At 40.7% G+C, this 18,293-nt stretch overlaps 1 protein-coding gene across 1 annotated transcript in view; it reads left to right on the top strand.

Moving 5' to 3' along the window:
* The first annotated feature begins 6,295 nt into the window (after positions 1-6,295).
* LOC124720170 (ankyrin-3-like) overlaps positions 6,296-18,293 on the top strand; it is a 54,435-nt gene continuing 42,437 nt past the window's right edge. The window contains exon 1 of the mRNA XM_047245493.1: positions 6,296-6,425. The gene's annotated coding sequence lies outside the window, so the exon portion shown is untranslated. The remainder of the gene's footprint in view (positions 6,426-18,293) is intronic.

The following is an 18,293-nucleotide window of genomic DNA, read 5'->3' on the forward strand; positions in this document are numbered from 1 at the left end:
CCGGGACGTTACAATATAGGCACTCGCTTCCTGTTTATTACGACCAACTCTCAAACCCCACGTGTTCAGCCCATACCATCGACACAGCTTGCCCTTATACTTTTCTCACTAACATGATACGTTTAGTGTTTTGAAAGATTCCTCCTATTATCAAGTTTAGGTGTTTATAAGGCGTACTTTTTGTTCTGTTACAGCTTTAATAAACTTTTATAACAAATAAATGGCGTATAACTAGCCGGTCGTTTGGAACACGGCGGGTTACAAGTGCCAAAGGCACAAATTTCCATCGCTTCGTTTTCTACCACGACAATCGAATCGCGCAACTTCTGTAGCCAAAGTGTTGACGTTGTAGTTGCACCTTCATCCGCGAAGTAGTGTTGCAATGTCTTACACATTCCGGCCACGTATCAGTATCAAAGTTGCCTTCATGACGACACGGAAGAAATTTATAATTAATATCTGTTTTTACCAAATGTGTTGTGCACTCTCTGGTGCGGTTAAATAGTCCATGCTAGAAAACTCTACTAGAAATTGGTGCGAATCGTACATGTACGTAATCTTTGAAAACTGTGGCCCGATTACGGGAAACACAGTTGCTGTACAAGAGTTATTCTGTTCTGTTAGAATTTTAAATTTGTCAGTGATACACTGACTTTTACGTAGTAAAGCGTTTCCCGTACTCAGAACATTTCTATGAATGATGCATACTATGACTTTTGTTTCGTTCAGGCCGATGCTTCGATGTAAACATCGAAAGTTCCAGCTATTTTTAAAGATTTGGAACCAGTGTAGATGTGGTTATGGAGGCAGTATTTAGGTGCTTCCAGTTTAGTCAGAATTGGTAATATTTGAAGATGGGTTGTCTTCTGGTCAGAAGAAACTATAGCACCTCTTTGTTCCGACAGATTATACTTCACCGTTCCTGGATCCACAACACCCACGAAACAAAACGAGACGCTTCGTATCAGTATATTTAACGACTTCATTCGTCTCTGTGTATGTCATTCACCTCTCGCAATGTGTACTTCTTTATCTCAGAACTAAGGAAGCATCTCTAGTTAGTAATGGTAACAAACTTTTCTCAACGGATAAATCTCCGTTTTCAACAGGGAGGTGTCCCTACTGGTCAGACGATGAAGTGATTTGCCAACTCGGGGTAAATCTTCTGGTTTTTTTTTTTCATAGTTCCATTGCTTAGAGGAATAGACTGAAACAACATGCACAGCAAACACGATAGCAAATGTTACTTTTTTACGATGAAACTACAGCTAAGAAAAGCCTTCACCTCATCATCGTAATAGCAATTCTTTCCAGTTCACCGCTCTGTAATACGTCAGTATTATACACATGGACAATTACGATGACGATATGTTTATAAATTACCGCGAAAACAGCTTTGGACCGACAATTCCGTTACAACTGGGAACGGAGTCGCTCGGGACGGCATTGTTGCGTCAGACGCTGCCCGTGTTCTCGCCGAGTTAAAGGTCTCCGGAACGTCCTATACTTGCAATGTTAAAATAACGCTTATAAATTACATCTTTCCTCACAAAGTATTTGAGGTAGGAAGTTGAACTTTTTACAGATTATTTATTGGAATATGGGCTACAACTTAACACAGGGATTTTACAAAATTTTAGTTCAGTTATTAAAGATGATTTTTTTTCAATTGTAATGAAAATTCACAACATTTTTTGCAATTTTTTATTTATATATTCAAAAATATACAGTTTTTTGGAAAAAGGCTGTGTTAAATTATGCACAAGGTACTGTGTAACATTTACTCAAAGTTTGAAAAGCAAGCATCGCTCGTACCATGTTAGAACCTATCTTCATTCCCATATTTCTAAATACCTTGCACCTTACAATGTTGCCATCATTGAAAGTCGCAACAGTACCATACACACCAAAGTGAAGTGTTTCTATTCCAACAAATACAATCTTGGGGATTCTCGACCATATAACACTATTTACACTTTCATTGGGGTTTTGACTTTTTCCGTGAATACACTTTTTCAACAGTTCAGGTGCTGCTAAGTCTCTGAAAATAGGTTAGCCACAACACATACTTTATCTCACATCACAAAAATGTACCTGATGAACACGGACGTTAATAATAACACCATTTGACAGCAGTTTAACAGCGCCACAGTGGGTCACGCCCATGTAGAACACATTTCAAAAAAAAAATTTAAAAATAGTTGTAGTCTTCGGAATTGAATAAATTATATATCTATTAAAAGGTAATAGTCTGCAGATTCAGAAAACGCAAAAAAGTAAAGATTGAACTTTTCATGATTTTGAGTCTTTCCGGAGCCCCTTAAGCTTTATTTAACAGGTCAAGATTATTTTGAAAATGTCCATCGCTCTTCTTTTGGTGACCGTATCATTGTCATCGTGCTGCCAGAGAAGGTGTCGACATGTGCGACGCTGTTTCCCCACGCCGGGACGCAAATGATTCGACAAACTGCTCTGTACAACAGCCACCGTACAGGTTGAAATTATTTCTGTGAAATCTGATCTTTGCGGCCTCTCTGATGACACATAAATGTAAAGCGCTTTTGTTATGTAAAAGAATATCTGTATTCCTCGATCTTTCGTTGATAACAGTACTCTAAAGTTTTTTGCGTAAAACGCTTGGCGAAGTATTACACTTAGATGAGGCAAGTAGAATACCACGGAAAAGTCATAAATATGGCGCGCTTCGCAGAATTGACTGTTCCCTTCGCTTCAGGTGTGTTACACATATTCAGGTCTGGGGAGGGCGTCTCTTGCTGATTCACTACGAACGAACCTGCACTGCCAAACACGCCACCCCTGTAATCGAGTGACCCTGACCTCACATTCTTATTACTAAAGCACTGAAGAAACAATTTTTTCCCATTTTAATGTGTCTCATTTTTGCTCTAGTATACACATAATTCACCTTGAAAACGCAAACGGCGGACATATTTCCGACTGGTTTCAACTCTCCCGGTTACAGTTGCCAACTCTATAATTATTAATCGCGTGAGCCGTGTAGACGGCATGTGTACACATCTGTAACGTCTTCCTTCCCGAAATGGTGCAATGGTCTGCTCCACATTCCGGTCGTGCATAAAAACAGCCCCGTACTCGTCTCGTTGAGAATGTGGAAATACGTGAAGTTATCATTTTTGTAACCTCTTTGTCAAGTATGCCGTCCATTCTCCATGGTGTTTGAATAGTCGATGCCACAAAAATGAAAAAGAAATAGGTGCGCAACCTATACCTACACTTAATTCATAACCGTACACCAGCAGGCGTAACTTTGGTGGCTCAATAAAACACCTTCGAACGCTTTAACGGACGTGGATACTTTTGAACATCCTTTTATGTGCAGTTTCCTCCTCCTCCTCCTCCTCCTCCTCATATTTTCAGAGGCGTCCGTAAGAAATCCATACCCTCCACCATTTGTCAACGTTTCCTCTCCATATTAGAAAAACACCGACAAGTTCGCTGTAACAAGGGCAGTTGCACTGCAGAGACCATACGCCTAAAAATTATGAAGAACGCAACATGGAGGCTTCTTGAGACTAGCAAAACCTACTAAGGTTTAATACGTAACGATGACTAGAAAAAAGCGATTTCCGAAATTTTCGTCTTCTGAATGTTGCGTCCCTTGTAAACGTCTTATCTTTCGAGCCGTTCACACTGTCTGCTCAGTAAATAGGCTTCATGGAAAATCACAGCATCTATTAAATTCTGGTTGGCAGCGGCGTGGTTCCATATATCATAGCCCATATGTTTTAGGTATATATTGAGATACAAAGACAAGTTAATGTCACCGTACTTAACAGTCTCTGAGTCTACCGAATCACAGACGATATAAAAGAGTACCGTCATTACTCATGGTGATAGGAAGAATGTGACTAACGCATTTAAATATTATGCTTCGTTTTCAGTGCTATGGCAATTGACCAACAGTCTATACTCTTTGCTTTCCATAATGCCCATTCTGTGGCGTCTCATGATTTGCCCCATAATAACATCACTGACACTCTTGTCACGACACTTACACATTAACTACTTTACTAGAGGACTTTTTGTAATCAAGTAACGTATTTTACATCTATTTTTAGTGCTTTTCTTAAACGTATCATACTGCATTTTAAAGGTGCACATCACTACGAACGCGTTCCTTCATTTTGCCGTTTTTAGCACTTTCCACCAAAGATTAAGTGTGCTGGACGCCTGAGAATTCGACCAACATTTTGTCACGCCTCGTCTACCATATACAGGGTGCGGAAACACAATCTGACCAAAAATGTAGGGCACAAGACAGCATCCAATGAAGGAATCTGAGTGTAGAAGCTAGAGGTCGCAATTGAATACCTAAGGCGCTATGCCCATGAAAACATTGGTCAGTTCGAACATTTGCTACACATAATTTTATTAATTAAGTGGTGGCTCATTTTCCATTCACTTTCGCCCTTTTAGGTAATATTTAAAAATGAAACACGAACATGTTATTGCCTTCCTTTCTCAAAAGTACAGCTCAAGTCCGATATACATGTAAGTGATATTTTAAATTTATCTTGTTCTCATGGTGACGATTGGTTCTTTATAGTATTTATTCTGTAAATTACCCACCATTCTGAGTAAAGACATATACGTGTTGCATGGGGGCTTAATTAAATTTTGCAAATATTTTTTTAATTTTTAGTAGCTGAATGTCCGGCTATGAAGTCTCGTAACCGGTTGGCCCTGACTAGTATTAGTACGCAATCTGACTGCATAGAATAACAACAAAGAATGAAACAAAACTTCCGTTAACACAATTAATTAATTAGGTCCCCAGCAACTATAAAACCTACAAAACAACAAAACACAAATGTAACTGTTCTGTGTGTGGAAGTGTGATTCAACGTACACATCCTTGCAAAAGCGTACATTGAAATGAACACCCAGTGCAATTTCTGATTTCAAGTGCATAAAATAGCACAGCCAAGATTCTATTTAGATGAGAAAATTTTCAAAGTTGCCATGTGGAGAATGGTATACTAGACAACAATTATTATAATAAGATTTAATAAGTCCGAAGCAGCCAACTCAAAATCTAGGTCCACACAGTAGCTTTTTAAATCAATTTCTTTAACACTAGATTTTCTGTTGGTATATTTAGATACATCACCGAAGGAAGCAGGTGTTCTGCACCATGCACTTATTGAATTTAGGCATTCAATTCAGTTATACTACCCTGCTTCTTGTGCTGATAACCAATATTTACACACACAGTAAAATTCTATAAAAAGTGATAACACATTAAGTTTAGTTCTAAGATACAGGCATTATGGGAGTAACTTTCTGAGCACTATGTGACCCGTTTACACTTAATTCTTCTTTCTGTTTGTCACAGAAAAGATTATTTCACAGGAATATTGGCGACACTGTGGAATAAAAGAAACGATACATCACAATATTTTTGGGCCATGTAGCATTATCCATTACATTATATCTAAGCTCAGGGTAAACACTTTCAAGAATTTCACCTTTTTTTTTTTTTTTTTTTTTTTTTTTTTTTTTTTTTTTTTTTTTTTGCTGGAAGCTAAATACGTTTTCTAGAGTTGTACAAGTTATGACTCTGTTCAGGTCTAGGTCTAGCCATGATCTTTTTTCACCATACAGCATTCGTCATGCAGGTTTTCAACAGGGCTGGAACTATACTACGGCTACTTAAAAGCCGCTTTTCGTCATCCAAAATATTAAAAATACTTCATATTCCCCGGTTTGGTCCTCCTACATGTGAACGCGAAATAAACCGAGGTAGCAGACTTATGAGCAGTATAGCCTTGTGTTAACCTTTTAACCACATTTATTTTCCATATTTTACGCACATTTCGTTATAACAACTAAGATCCACAGAAAGAAAGGGGGAAAAAAAACCTGACACTAATCGGCAGAATATTTCGGCGAATCTGTACGCACATATATCAATTACGTAAATTTCAGTATGGGCCTACTGCGGAAATTTTACACTATTCTGTTTATTGAACATGAAGGACTAAATCATAAGATGGAAATTACTTCGTGCTTAACTAATTCCTTCAGTATTCACGTGTGCAACTCTGTGATCTCCATACTCATGCAACTGCACTGCATGAAAACCGTCCTCGCAGCAAAGTGTTTACTGAAGGGACAGTCACGTGACTTCCGGCAGCCAAACGTCAAAACAGCCAAGTGCGTACTGTCGGGAGACACTCCCGCGAAGTGTCGTGACTGTTACGTTAGACTGCTTTTGGCCGAACTGGCAACGCAGCATCGTGACGTCAGCGCTGGGTGCGGCAGTTTGGCCCAAACCTCCGCGCTGTGTATTTACGGTTCAATTCTGGCAGAGAAGTCAGGCGGGAAGTGGGCAGCGCGTGACTCAGCTAGTGTTCTCTACTCCTCTACAACAAAACAGAAAGGTAAGGAGGGCAGCTGGCCGAGCCTAGAGTTACTATGAGCTGCGAAGATGGCCGCGTTTATGCCGTTTTGATTCGCTCGTACTACAGAAACATCGAGTAACACCTGCGGTTGTTTTATTAATCAATAAAATGTAGCACCGTTTCGCGTTAAAGGGTTTCAACGTCGTAGATTCTCGTCTCTAGCGTTTCGTAATGTACTCTCAGACATTTGTCGCTCTTCTATCGGCGAACACATGACAGAGTAAAGCCCAGTGAACGGAAAACGGCTACGATTGCAACTAGCTATACTTCGTCATAAGAATATTGTTCCTGCTCATGGAAGTAGGTCCAACTTACGTATTAGGTATCTTATTACAATGTCACTGTAAATGAAACTTTAAGACATTCTGATGTATTAGCAGCCATCAATGTTTTTCTTAATCATACTTTAGCTACGGAATTTTTATTTAAAAAATCGTGTGCAGTTACAGTGTCTGTAAGCGCTACTTGTGCGCTGTTCCGCTGTTCATACATACCGCAAAAATGGATGGCACTGCTTCCTGCTTCGTAGTGAAACACTCGTGTCGAACGCCGTTAATGGCGAGAAAAAAGATTTTCTCAATGGTTTTTACAATATTGCAGAGAAAAATCAGCTTTGGTGGTTTCGGAGAAACAGTATGTCATATAATGAAGTGTAATGTAATAACTTTCGTGGCGTAAGTGGTAACGACGTAGTGGGCTGGTGGGTGGCTCACCTGCAAAATTCTGATTTCCATTGCAAATACACATCCTTAATATCGATATTTTATAAAATATTGTTAAACACTTTTAAGTTAAGAAAACATCCAACAGTTAAGTTTTTTGGAGAAAAATCGTAAATACTCTGTTAGAATATGACCCATGTTTTGTAAGACAAATGTGGTTTCACACGAGCCACACACAGCATGCGTCGTAGAAACATGAAAAACAGTTCTCGCAGCGACGAGCAGACTACATATGCTGCATTTTTACAGTTGTCAATTTAACACTGCAATCTCAACCCAATAGAATTTATCTGCAGCCAGGTTCAGGGATTTGTCGCGAGAAATAAGATATTTAAGCTGCCAAACGTACTGTAACTATAATCCATTCATCATAAAGAGTAAACTTGATGTAAACATTGCATTATGTATTCTCGCGCGTTTGCTGGTACCTCATTGATTTCCGTTTGACGTGGGACTGCAGCCAAGCTTTCTCGAGTACTGTGAAGTACGGTAAGAATGGTAGGTTTCGTGCTGTGCGTTACACGCACATCTGCTTAGTGATAATACGGGACAACAGCTCTAGCGACGCATTTGACTTGGACAGCACTGGCCGAGTGGCCGGTCAGCTGGTGCAGCTAGCCTGCAGTGGCGTGGCCAGCGGCAGTTCACACGTAATAGGAGACGAGGAGAGGAGCAATACAGTTTCGGATGTCATTTAATTTTTAAGCAGGATGAAATAATACTCTGCAAATCTCCCTCAATAAGCTCCTTAGACGACTAGACGAAAACCGCAACACGTTGTCGTTTTTAGCTGAAGTACTATTGTAACTAAAAACAAGAATGATGAAAATTCCTGACTTCACCACACGGTAATTTTTCTGCATAAGCTGTGTGAAGGATTTCACCGTATAGTTAATATTGAAGCCACTGAAGGTATTACAGTCAGTCGTCTGGTAATCTCTTAGCTCCTTCCTTATCCGAATCCGAGAAATACATTTCAGTTCTGGAAGTGTCACCTGCTACATTTGTAACGAGCCTATCAACAACAGAACCCACGAAGCCAACCAGGAGCCGCGTTTTCTCGTCTTCTTCTATGACGAGCCGTTCTATATCCCGCCAGCATTTGACAGTGACGTGTGAAAAAGCTGCGTCCGTTAGTTCCAGTACGTTGTTACTTCTCGGGCCAAATCCCGCAGTTTGGCTCCAAATTAGTTCTCTTGGGTTCATACTGTAATGGTACAGTAGCAATCGTAAAAATGCAGCATTTCTATGATGTGCTCGATGCTGTGAAAATGATTCTTTTTCGTGTTTCTAAGATACGTATCTACCTCTGTGGTATAAAAGGAAGGATATAGTCCAAGCCGCGCGGGATTAGCCGAGCAGTCTAACGCGCTGCAAAATGGCACTGAGCACTATGGGACTAGGGCGCTGCAGTCATGGACTGTGTGGCTGGTCCCGGTGGAGGTTCGACTCCTCCCTCGGGCATGGGTGTGTGTGTTTGTCCTTGAGATAGTTTAGGTCAAGTAGCGTGTAAGCTGATGACCTTGGCAGTTAAGTCCCACAAGATTTCACACACACACAACCGACATAGTCCAAATAACGAGGATTTGGTGTTTTATTTTTGCTTTAAAAAATTAAACTGTTAAGTTTTCTTAATTTCATCAACTTTTATGAACAGTCTTTCATAAAACATCGATAATTAAGAATTTGTATTGGAAAAATGGAAATAGGAACTTCGCGCCCAAAATGTAATTAGAAACGAGTCTTGTATTATTCATAAAAAATGGTGGTCGATTTATAATTACGAGATGTAGGTATTTCAGATTGAACGAGAAAAAGAAAATGATACCGTGGGGTGTTGAAGCGCTGCGTAAACAACCGCAATTGTTACATAATCCGTTATGCTACCAACTGCGCTACACTTTCAATGCAAATTTATGAACTGCATTATATACAACTCTGCGAATATTTCAAAGCCGATTATCTTCGTAAATTGATGAAAAATATTAAGAACAGACTATATCTCGGCACTTTTAAACAGCATTCCACGTGCGTGTTCCACTGCGGAACAGAAAGCAGCCTCAGCCATTTTTTATACTGCACATTAACAGCGCGACAATCAGAGCACAACGCTACAGAGACCGTGACTGCACACGATTTTTGAAATACAAACTACAGTGTGTAAACTTTTAGATGGCAGACCTCTCCCTAGTCCTGAATCTGTAGAAGTCGGTAAACGTCGGGAGTCTTCGGTAGGTACGCAGTTTCGACTGCTGCCTACATTACGTAGCTGACTGTGTTGTACAAGGTAGCCATTGTCGTCTGCTTCGTTATTGTTTTGCGCTGTACTGTTCTGCGTGTTTTTTTTGTGCAGTTGTGCTAACCATTATCAAAATGAGTGAAGCGGCAATTGCTGGCCCATCTTGGGAGTCGCCAAAAACCCCCGTGGTTTTATATACTTTTTTTTTAAGACGTGTTAGTAGTGATGATATAATAGAACAAAACGTCTTGCTTGACGCGGCACTTTTTCACGCATCTCGATGTTTACCACGTCATATCTCCCAAATTCTATGTCGTAAAGAGACATAGATTTGCCGGCGCATTTACTGATATATGTGGATACTGTATGCGAAATATGTTGCGATTAGAGTTAGTAGTAACGAAATAATACATTAAAACGTCATGCCTACTGCGGCAGATTTACGGTATGTACTGAGAAAATGTAGTAAGCGACAACCTTTTTTCCTTTCATTATTTTGTGGGGGTTGTCAGCGAGAAAAATTTTCGTAAACGTTTGATATTGTATGTAACGTTTGTTGCTAGTCGCTAAAGTGCTCTCATTCTCAAATAGTGGATGCATAAATCTGGGTATTTTCCCGCGGTGGCATCTCATTGTTTATGACGTCATATCTCCTCAAGAAGGTGTCTTTTTTTGTCGATCAGGCGTACGGAGAACAAATCATCAAAATTTCATCACAATCGGATTGAATGGTTTGGGAACGCACAGAGAGCAGACATACATACATTCATTTTTATATATAGAGATTGACAGTTACGTTATACTATATGACCTGTTTAAGTATATTCAAATTTTATAATTAGTAGTTTAACATTGCGGGGAATGAAATAAAATGAAAAAAAAATGCGAGCAGTGGGAATCGAACCTTGGTCAGCTGCATGATTAGCCTTTACCTAATCATTTGCGTTATGCATTCTACAGTGATCTAACTATTGAAACATTGTCTATTACTCTTTTTGGGCGTTTAGAGAACAACTCACGAAAGTTTCATTGCAATCAGATGAATGGTTTGTGAGCACATAGTAGACAAAAATGTACATGACGATTTCAGTTTCGTTTACGAACAACATTTAAAGCGAGTTTTATTTCCAAGCCTTCCGTCTGCTTTCGTGTAAGCATGAGGCGCAATTTGTAGTGACAGCACTGCAACTGGTAGGCGTGCCTTGTCCCCCCAACGACTCCCCCCCCCCCCTCCCCCACCTGCCAATGCTTGCTTCCTCCTCTCCCGGCTCTCCCCTTACAACTCTGCCGTCTTACAGTTGACACACTGTACGTAGCTAACGCATTATTAACAAAGGCGTTGATGGCTGTTAATACATTAGAATACCTTAAAGTTTCATTTAATGTAACTTATTAAATAAGATACCTAATACATGACCTACTTCCAAGAACACCAGTGTACGTGTGCCACGGCGTCTAACCAGCCATCGCATTTGTTTGTTTACATCTGATTTATTCTTATTCCGAATGGATTATAATGCATGAAGCTTCGTTACACGTCACTGCTGAATGATGGCGAAATGCAGAACAGTACGCCATGAAAGAGGAGGAAATGTGGACTTCTTGGCGGCTTCGGATTCTGTTGCTGATGGGCCTGTTATCAACGTAGAAGTACTGAAATGTATTCCTCTTGAGTCCAGTATGGAAGGAGTTCAGAGATTACCAGACGACTGGCAGTAATACCTTCAGTAGCTTCAATATTTAACTGCTTGGCAAAATCCTAGCAGCGGGCCTTTATGCCACACATAGCTCATACAGAAAAATTACCGCTGTTAAAGTCAGGAATTTTCATCCCTGTTTTCTTTTATTTTATTTTAATTACGATACTATGTTACCTAAGATCGAGAGCAGTCGTGTTTTCCGTATGGTCACCTAAGCAGCGTATCACCTGAGTTTTACCATACATTCTTTTCTTGTGGTTAAAAATTAAATGACATTCAAAGCTATTTTGTTCTCTGCTCGTCTCTTTCCACGTACTTACTGCAACTGTTCACATCATTACAGATTAGTTGGATATCTTGCTTGGCCGGTGCTGGCAAAGTTAAATGCGCCGCTAAGGCTCTTGTAGCGTTATTATCGCTGAGTCGATATACGCGTATCGCACAGCATAAAAAACGTACAATTACAGTACTTGACTGTACTAGAGACGGCTTACCTTCCGCTCCACGTGAAACGAAATCCAACGAGGTTTCAGCAAACCTGGAAGAATACATAGTGTAATATTTACAAGTGGTTTGGTATAATGAATTCCGCGGTGTCATTGTGGCGGCTTTCGTTTACTCCACTGCTTCGATGTAACGGGGCACGTAAGTTTACGAAAACCATCTAATTCATCGCTGTCAAAGACATAGCTGTTAACTCATACAGACAATTCATAATAGTAATGAAACATTGTGTGTAGCCTTTCTCAAGACACTGGTTAAGTTAAAAGGTGAAATTTTCTTTGGGAGTTACCGAGTTCCTGAAATCCTAGCGTGATGCTCGTGCACTATGCAAATCTTGTATAGTTTGTTTCGTAGCTCTGCGCCGCATTCCGTGATTTGCGCCATAATGATCAGAACATCGTGAAGCTGCAGAGCTACATTTGGCTCTTTATCGTACTGAAATTTGCGCGATACGAAACCACGACCTCTGTACACAATAGCGCATGAAACTGCCGGAACTGCGTAAATTTACGTTCGGCCTGTTGCGCAGATAAGTTGCTGTCGCGTAGGTACACTTATATCAGCAGTACAGAAGAATGGATGTTCGTGAACGCAACGCTCAGTTAACTACTTTTTAAAAGACATCATATTCGCTGTTGGCCGTAAAAATTACGCATTTCACAGTTCCAGTTTCGGCCTATTGGCCATTTGCAAGTGGTAATGCAAAAGACGTCGCTACAAAATCCTTCGATACGTAGTATTATCGGACTATTTTAAACTGACGTGTTGAAGCAAAACCTTTTGCAGTACCGATTAAAAATGGCACATGGAACGAAATTGCTACTGTGAAATAATTGCAACGGTCGAATATAATTTCCAAAAATTCTGCGAGACTGTGAACCCCGAGTCAGAAATTAAACGGTAACGAACATTTTTACTTAACGCAATTTGTACAGAAACCAGATGGCAGTTATAAGAGTTGAGGGACATGAAAGGGAAGCAGTGGTTGGGAAGGGAGTAAGACAGGGTTGTAGCCTCTCCCCCATGTTGTTCAATCTCTATATCTACATCTACATCTATACTCCGCGAGCCACCTTACGGTGTGTGGCGGAGGGTACTTATTGTACCACTATCTGATCCCCCCTTCCCTGTTCCATTCACGAATTGTGCGTGGGAAGAACGACTGCTTGTAAGTCCGTATTTGCTCTAATTTCTCGGATCTTTTCGTTGTGATCATTACGCGAGATATATGTGGGCGGTAGTAATATGTTGCCCATCTCTTCCCGGAATGTGCTCTCTCGTAATTTCGATAATAAACCTCTCCGTATTGCGTAACGCCTTTCTTGAAGTGTCCGCCACTGGAGCTTGTTCAGCATCTCCGTAACGCTCTCGCGCTGACTAAATGTCCCCATGACGAATCGCGCTGCTTTTCGCTGGATCATGTCTATCTCTTCTATTAATCCAACCTGGTAAGGGTCCCATACTGATGAGCAATACTCAAGAATCGGACGAACAAGCGTTTTGTAAGCTACTTCTTTCGTCGATGAGTCACATTTTCTTAGAATTCTTCCTATGAATCTCAACCTGGCGCCTGCTTTTCCCACTATTTGTTTTATGTGATCATTCCACTTCAGATCGCTCCGGATAGTAACTCCTAAGTATTTTACGGTCGTTACCGCTTCCAATGATTTACCACCTATGGCATAATCGTACTGGAATGGATTTCTGCCCCTATGTATGCGCATTATATTACATTTATCTACGTTTAGGGAAAGCTGCCAGCTGTCGCACCATGCATTAATCCTCTGCAGGTCCTCCTGGAGTACGTACGAGTCTTCTGATGTTGCTACTTTCTTGTAGACAACCGTGTCATCTGCAAATAGCCTCACGGAGCTACCGATGTTGTCAACTAAGTCATTTATGTATATTGTAAACAATAAAGGTCCTATCACGCTTCCCTGCGGTACTCCCGAAATTACCTCTACATCTGCAGATTTTGAACCGTTAAGAATGACATGTTGTGTTCTTTCTTCTAGGAAATCCTGAATCCAATCACAAACCTGGTCCGATATTCCGTAAGCTCGTATTTTTTTCACTAAACGTAAGTGCGGAACCGTATCAAATGCCTTCCTGAAGTCCAGGAATACGGCATCAATCTGCTCGCCAGTGTCTACGGCACTGTGAATTTCTTGGGCAAATAGGGCGAGCTGAGTTTCACATGATCTCTGTTTGCGGAATCCATGTTGGTTATGATGAAGGAGATTTGTATTATCTAAGAACGTCATAATACGAGAACACAAAACATGTTCCATTATTCTACAACAGATTGACGTAAGCGAAATAGGCCTATAATTATTCGCATCTGATTTATGACCCTTCTTGAAAATAGGAACGACCTGACCTGCGCTTTCTTCCAGTCGCTAGGTACTTTACGTTCTTCCAGCGATCTACGATAAACTGCTGATAGAAAGGGGGCAAGTTCTTTAGCATAATCACTGTAGAATCTTAAGGGTATCTCGTCTGGTCCGGATGCTTTTCCGCTACTAAGTGATAGCAGTTGTTTTTCAATTCCGATATCGTTTATTTCAATATTTTCCATTTTGGCGTCCGTGCGACGGCTGAAGTCAGGGACCGTGTTACGATTTTCCGCAGTGAAACAGTTTCGGAACACTGAATTCAGTATTTCTGCCTTTCTTCGGTCGTCCTCTGTTTCGGTGCCATCGTGGTCAACGAGTGACTGAATAGGGGATTTAGATCCGCTTACCGATTTTACATATGACCAAAACTTTTTAGGGTTCTTGTTTAGATTGTTTGCCAATGTTTTATGTTCGAATTCGTTGAATGCTTCTCTCATTGCTCTCTTTACGCTCTTTTTCGCTTCGTTCAGCTTTTCCTTATCAGCTATGATTCGACTACTCTTAAACCTATGATGAAGCTTTCTTTGTTTCCGTAGTACCTTTCGTACATGATTGTTATACCACGGTGGAACTTTCCCCTCGCTTTGGACCTTAGTCGGTACGAACTTATCTAAGGCGTACTGGACGCAGTGAAGGAAACAAAAGAAAAATTCGGAGTGGGTATTAAAATCCATGGAGAAGAAACAAAAACTTTGAGACTTCCTGGCAGATTAAAACTGTGTGCCCGACCGAGACTCGAACTCGGGACCTTTGCCTTTCGCGGGCAAGTGCTCTACCAACTGAGCTACCGAAGCACGACTCACGCCCGGTACTCACAGCTTTACTTCTGCAAGTACCTCGTCACCTACCTTCCAAACTTTACAGAAGCTCTCCTGCGAACCTCCACTGCAGAGTGAAAATCTCATTCTGGAAACATCCCCCAGGCTGTGGCTAGGCCATGTCTCCGCAATATCCTTTCTTTCAGGAGTGCTAGTTCTGCAAGTTTCGCAGGAGAGCTTCTGTAAAGTTTGGAAGGTAGGAGACGAGGTACTGGCAGAAGTAAAGCTGTGAGTACCGGGCGTGAGTCGTGCTTCGGTAGCTCAGTTGGTAGAGCACTTGCCTGCGAAAGGCAAAGGTCCCGAGTTCGAGTCTCGGTCGGGCACACAGTTTTAATATGCCAGGAAGTTTCATATCAGCGCACACTCCGCTGCAGAGTGAAAATCTCATTCTGGAAAAACTTTGAGGTTCGCCGATGACATTGTAATTCTATCAGAGACAGCAAAGGACTTGGAAGAGCAGTTGAATGGAATGGACAGTGTCTTGGAAGGAGGATATAAGATGAACATCAACAAAAGCAAAACGAGGATAATGGAATGTAGTCGAATTAAGTCGGGTGATGCTGAGGGAATTAGATTAGGAAATGAGACACTTAAAGTAGTAAAGGAGTTTTGATATTTGGGGCGCAAAATAACTGATGATGGTCGAAGTAGAGAGGATATAAAATGTAGACTGGCAATGGCAGGGAAAGCTTTTCTGAAGAAGAGAAATTTGTTAACATCGAGTATAGATTTAAGTGTCAGGAAATCATTTCTGAAAGTATTTGTATGGAGTGTAGGCATGTATGGAAGTGAAACATGGACGATAAATAGTTTGGACAAGAAGAGAATAGAAGCATTCGAAATGTGGTGCTACAAAGGAATGCTGAAGATTAGATAGGTAGATCACATAACTAATGAGGAAGTATTGAACAGGATTGGGGAGAAGAGAAGTTTGTGGCACAACTTGACCAGAAGACGGGATCGGTTGGTAGGAGATGTTCTCAGGCATCAAGGGATCACCAATTTAGTATTGGAGGGCAGTGTGGAGGGTAAAAATCGTAGAGGGAGACCAAGAGATGAATACACTAAGCAGATTCAGAAGGATGTAGATTGCAGTAGGTACTGGGAGATGAAGAAGCTTGCGCAGGATAGAGTAGCATGGAGAGCTGCATCAAACCAGTCTCAGGACTGAAGACCACAACAACAACAACAACAACAACAATATGAAAAGATGAAATGACTACCGACTACACACGTGCTTTGTAACTTTAAACTGTACATCGACGAAAGTAAAAGTAAGAATTGAACTGGGATATGTTTTTAGCTTCCGCCAAAGGTCGAAACCATGTCAGGCTTACGAAACTGATAGGCCTTTGCTAAATTCGTTTGAAACATGAGCTCCCATACCTATTATTAATCTAACTCGTGGTTCTTTGAAACGTGGCTAGCCCCTGACATCACATTTCCCGACACTTCACCTTAACAAAACGTACTGGAATGACTTATCTTGAAGACCCCTGCAACGGGGAGCATCAGTATAAACTGCACACTGTCTTAACATGGAAGTGTGATCACGAAAAATATCAAATACAGGATTTTAGCTTCGCAAGCACACAGACCGGTGGTTATCAACCTGGGGCTAAAATGAGATTTTCTGAGGGATAAAAAACCAAAAGCGTGTGATTGTCTGTCATGAAACTAAATTACTTTCAAAACATTACTGTTGTCACACTTTTGTAGAACTTTAACACTGATTATGTAAGTTCTCACTAATTTTCCTCGGTTACTAGCATTAATGTGGTGAAGGTCAAAAGCACCTCACATAGACTACCGATTACACACGTACTTTGTGAACAGTACATCTATGAAAACGAAACTAAAAGAAACATAACAAACGCTAAATATCTCATGAAAATGCCTTCTGCAAGTTGTAGAAAGTTCTTGCAACAGACCAGAAATTACTTCAAACGTACTTCGAAACAGTTACGTAAACTGTCAGCATAACACTGTATTGATGTAGACAGAATTATCATTATTGTTATTAGAGTGCTGAGGCACAAAGCGCTAACAGCCTTGAAGTCTCGCAGCGTCTGCCACTTCAAATGTAGGGAGCGCAGCACTGAAGTGAATTACAAACAGTAACTATAGTGCACACGTTTCAGCTAGGTGGAAGTTTAATTGGGGATGCATGGTGTGGGTGAAGCAAATGCCGCTACGGCGCTGTGGAGGGGATACTTAGGGATTACAATTACAAATACCCTAAATTGGAACGATCACATAGATAATGTTGTGGGTAGAGCAAACCAAAGACTGCGATTCATTGACAGAACACTTGGGTGCAACAGGTCTACTAAAGAGACTGCTTACACCACGCTTGTCCGCCCTATTCTGGAGTATTGCTGTGCGGTGTGGGATCCACAGCAGATGGGACTGACAGATGACATCGAAAAAGTACAAAGGAGGGCAGCTCGTTTTGTATTATGGCCAAGTAGGGGAGAGAGTGCCACAGACATATGTGAACTGGAGTGGCAATCATTAAAACAAAGGCGTTTTTCGTTGCGACGGGATCTTCTCATGAAATGAATCACCAGTCTTCCCCTCAGATTGCAAAAACATTTTGTTGGCACCCAACTACATAGGGAGAAATGATCATCACGGTAAAATAAGAGAAATCAGGGCTCGCACAGAAAAATTTAAGTGCTCGTTTTTCCCGCGCGCAGTTCGAGAGTGGAACCGTAGAGCATCTCGCCGTCTTTCTGTTTGGAATTTCGTGTGTGGTGGGGCATTATGCGGCCACGTGCAACACTGCAGCATGTTGTTGAGGACAAAGGGAGTTGTGCCTGGAGTATTTGTTCTACCATATCCTACCCGGCTAAGGAATGCAAATAAGGAAGCAGTTCTTGGCGTAATCTTTATTCGAAAACTACTCTATAGCGCAAAGTACTCTAAAATTTTGCCATGTGGTGATTTTAACACAGAATTTTTTTTTTTTTTGTTCGTACTCTGCAATATTGTAAACCTTTCCCAATCAGGTTTATAACTACACAACATTACAAAAAGCTAGTAAGAAGGATTACAAATTTCTTGCAAAAATAAAAGAAACGTTTCATGACTATTTCAAAATGTGTAAAAATTTAGGGAGGTAGTCTGTGAGGCAAAGAAACTGTACAACAGACAGTTTATACTCTAGGAATAAATATAAAGCCATGTGGGGAGTTAAAATGATAAAAAACGGTATGCTGCTAGTCTACAATTTAACATAGAATGGCATTTTCCATAAATTTAAGATAAAACAGCACGAATTAAGAAACAACGTAAAGCCTAGGAGAAGTACTGGTCAAGTGTCTTGTAATCAAAAAAGATTGTTTCACGGAAGGCGGGTTTGTTAAATTCTGCTAAACCTGTCAATATATTTGAAACAAAATATTTAATTCAAGACTGGCCAAATTTGCCTGCTTAATCAGCATTAAGTAAGTATATACGTATGTT

The sequence above is a fragment of the Schistocerca piceifrons genome, chromosome 11, assembly GCF_021461385.2.
Source record: "Schistocerca piceifrons isolate TAMUIC-IGC-003096 chromosome 11, iqSchPice1.1, whole genome shotgun sequence".
Lineage (NCBI taxonomy): Eukaryota > Metazoa > Arthropoda > Insecta > Orthoptera > Acrididae > Schistocerca > Schistocerca piceifrons.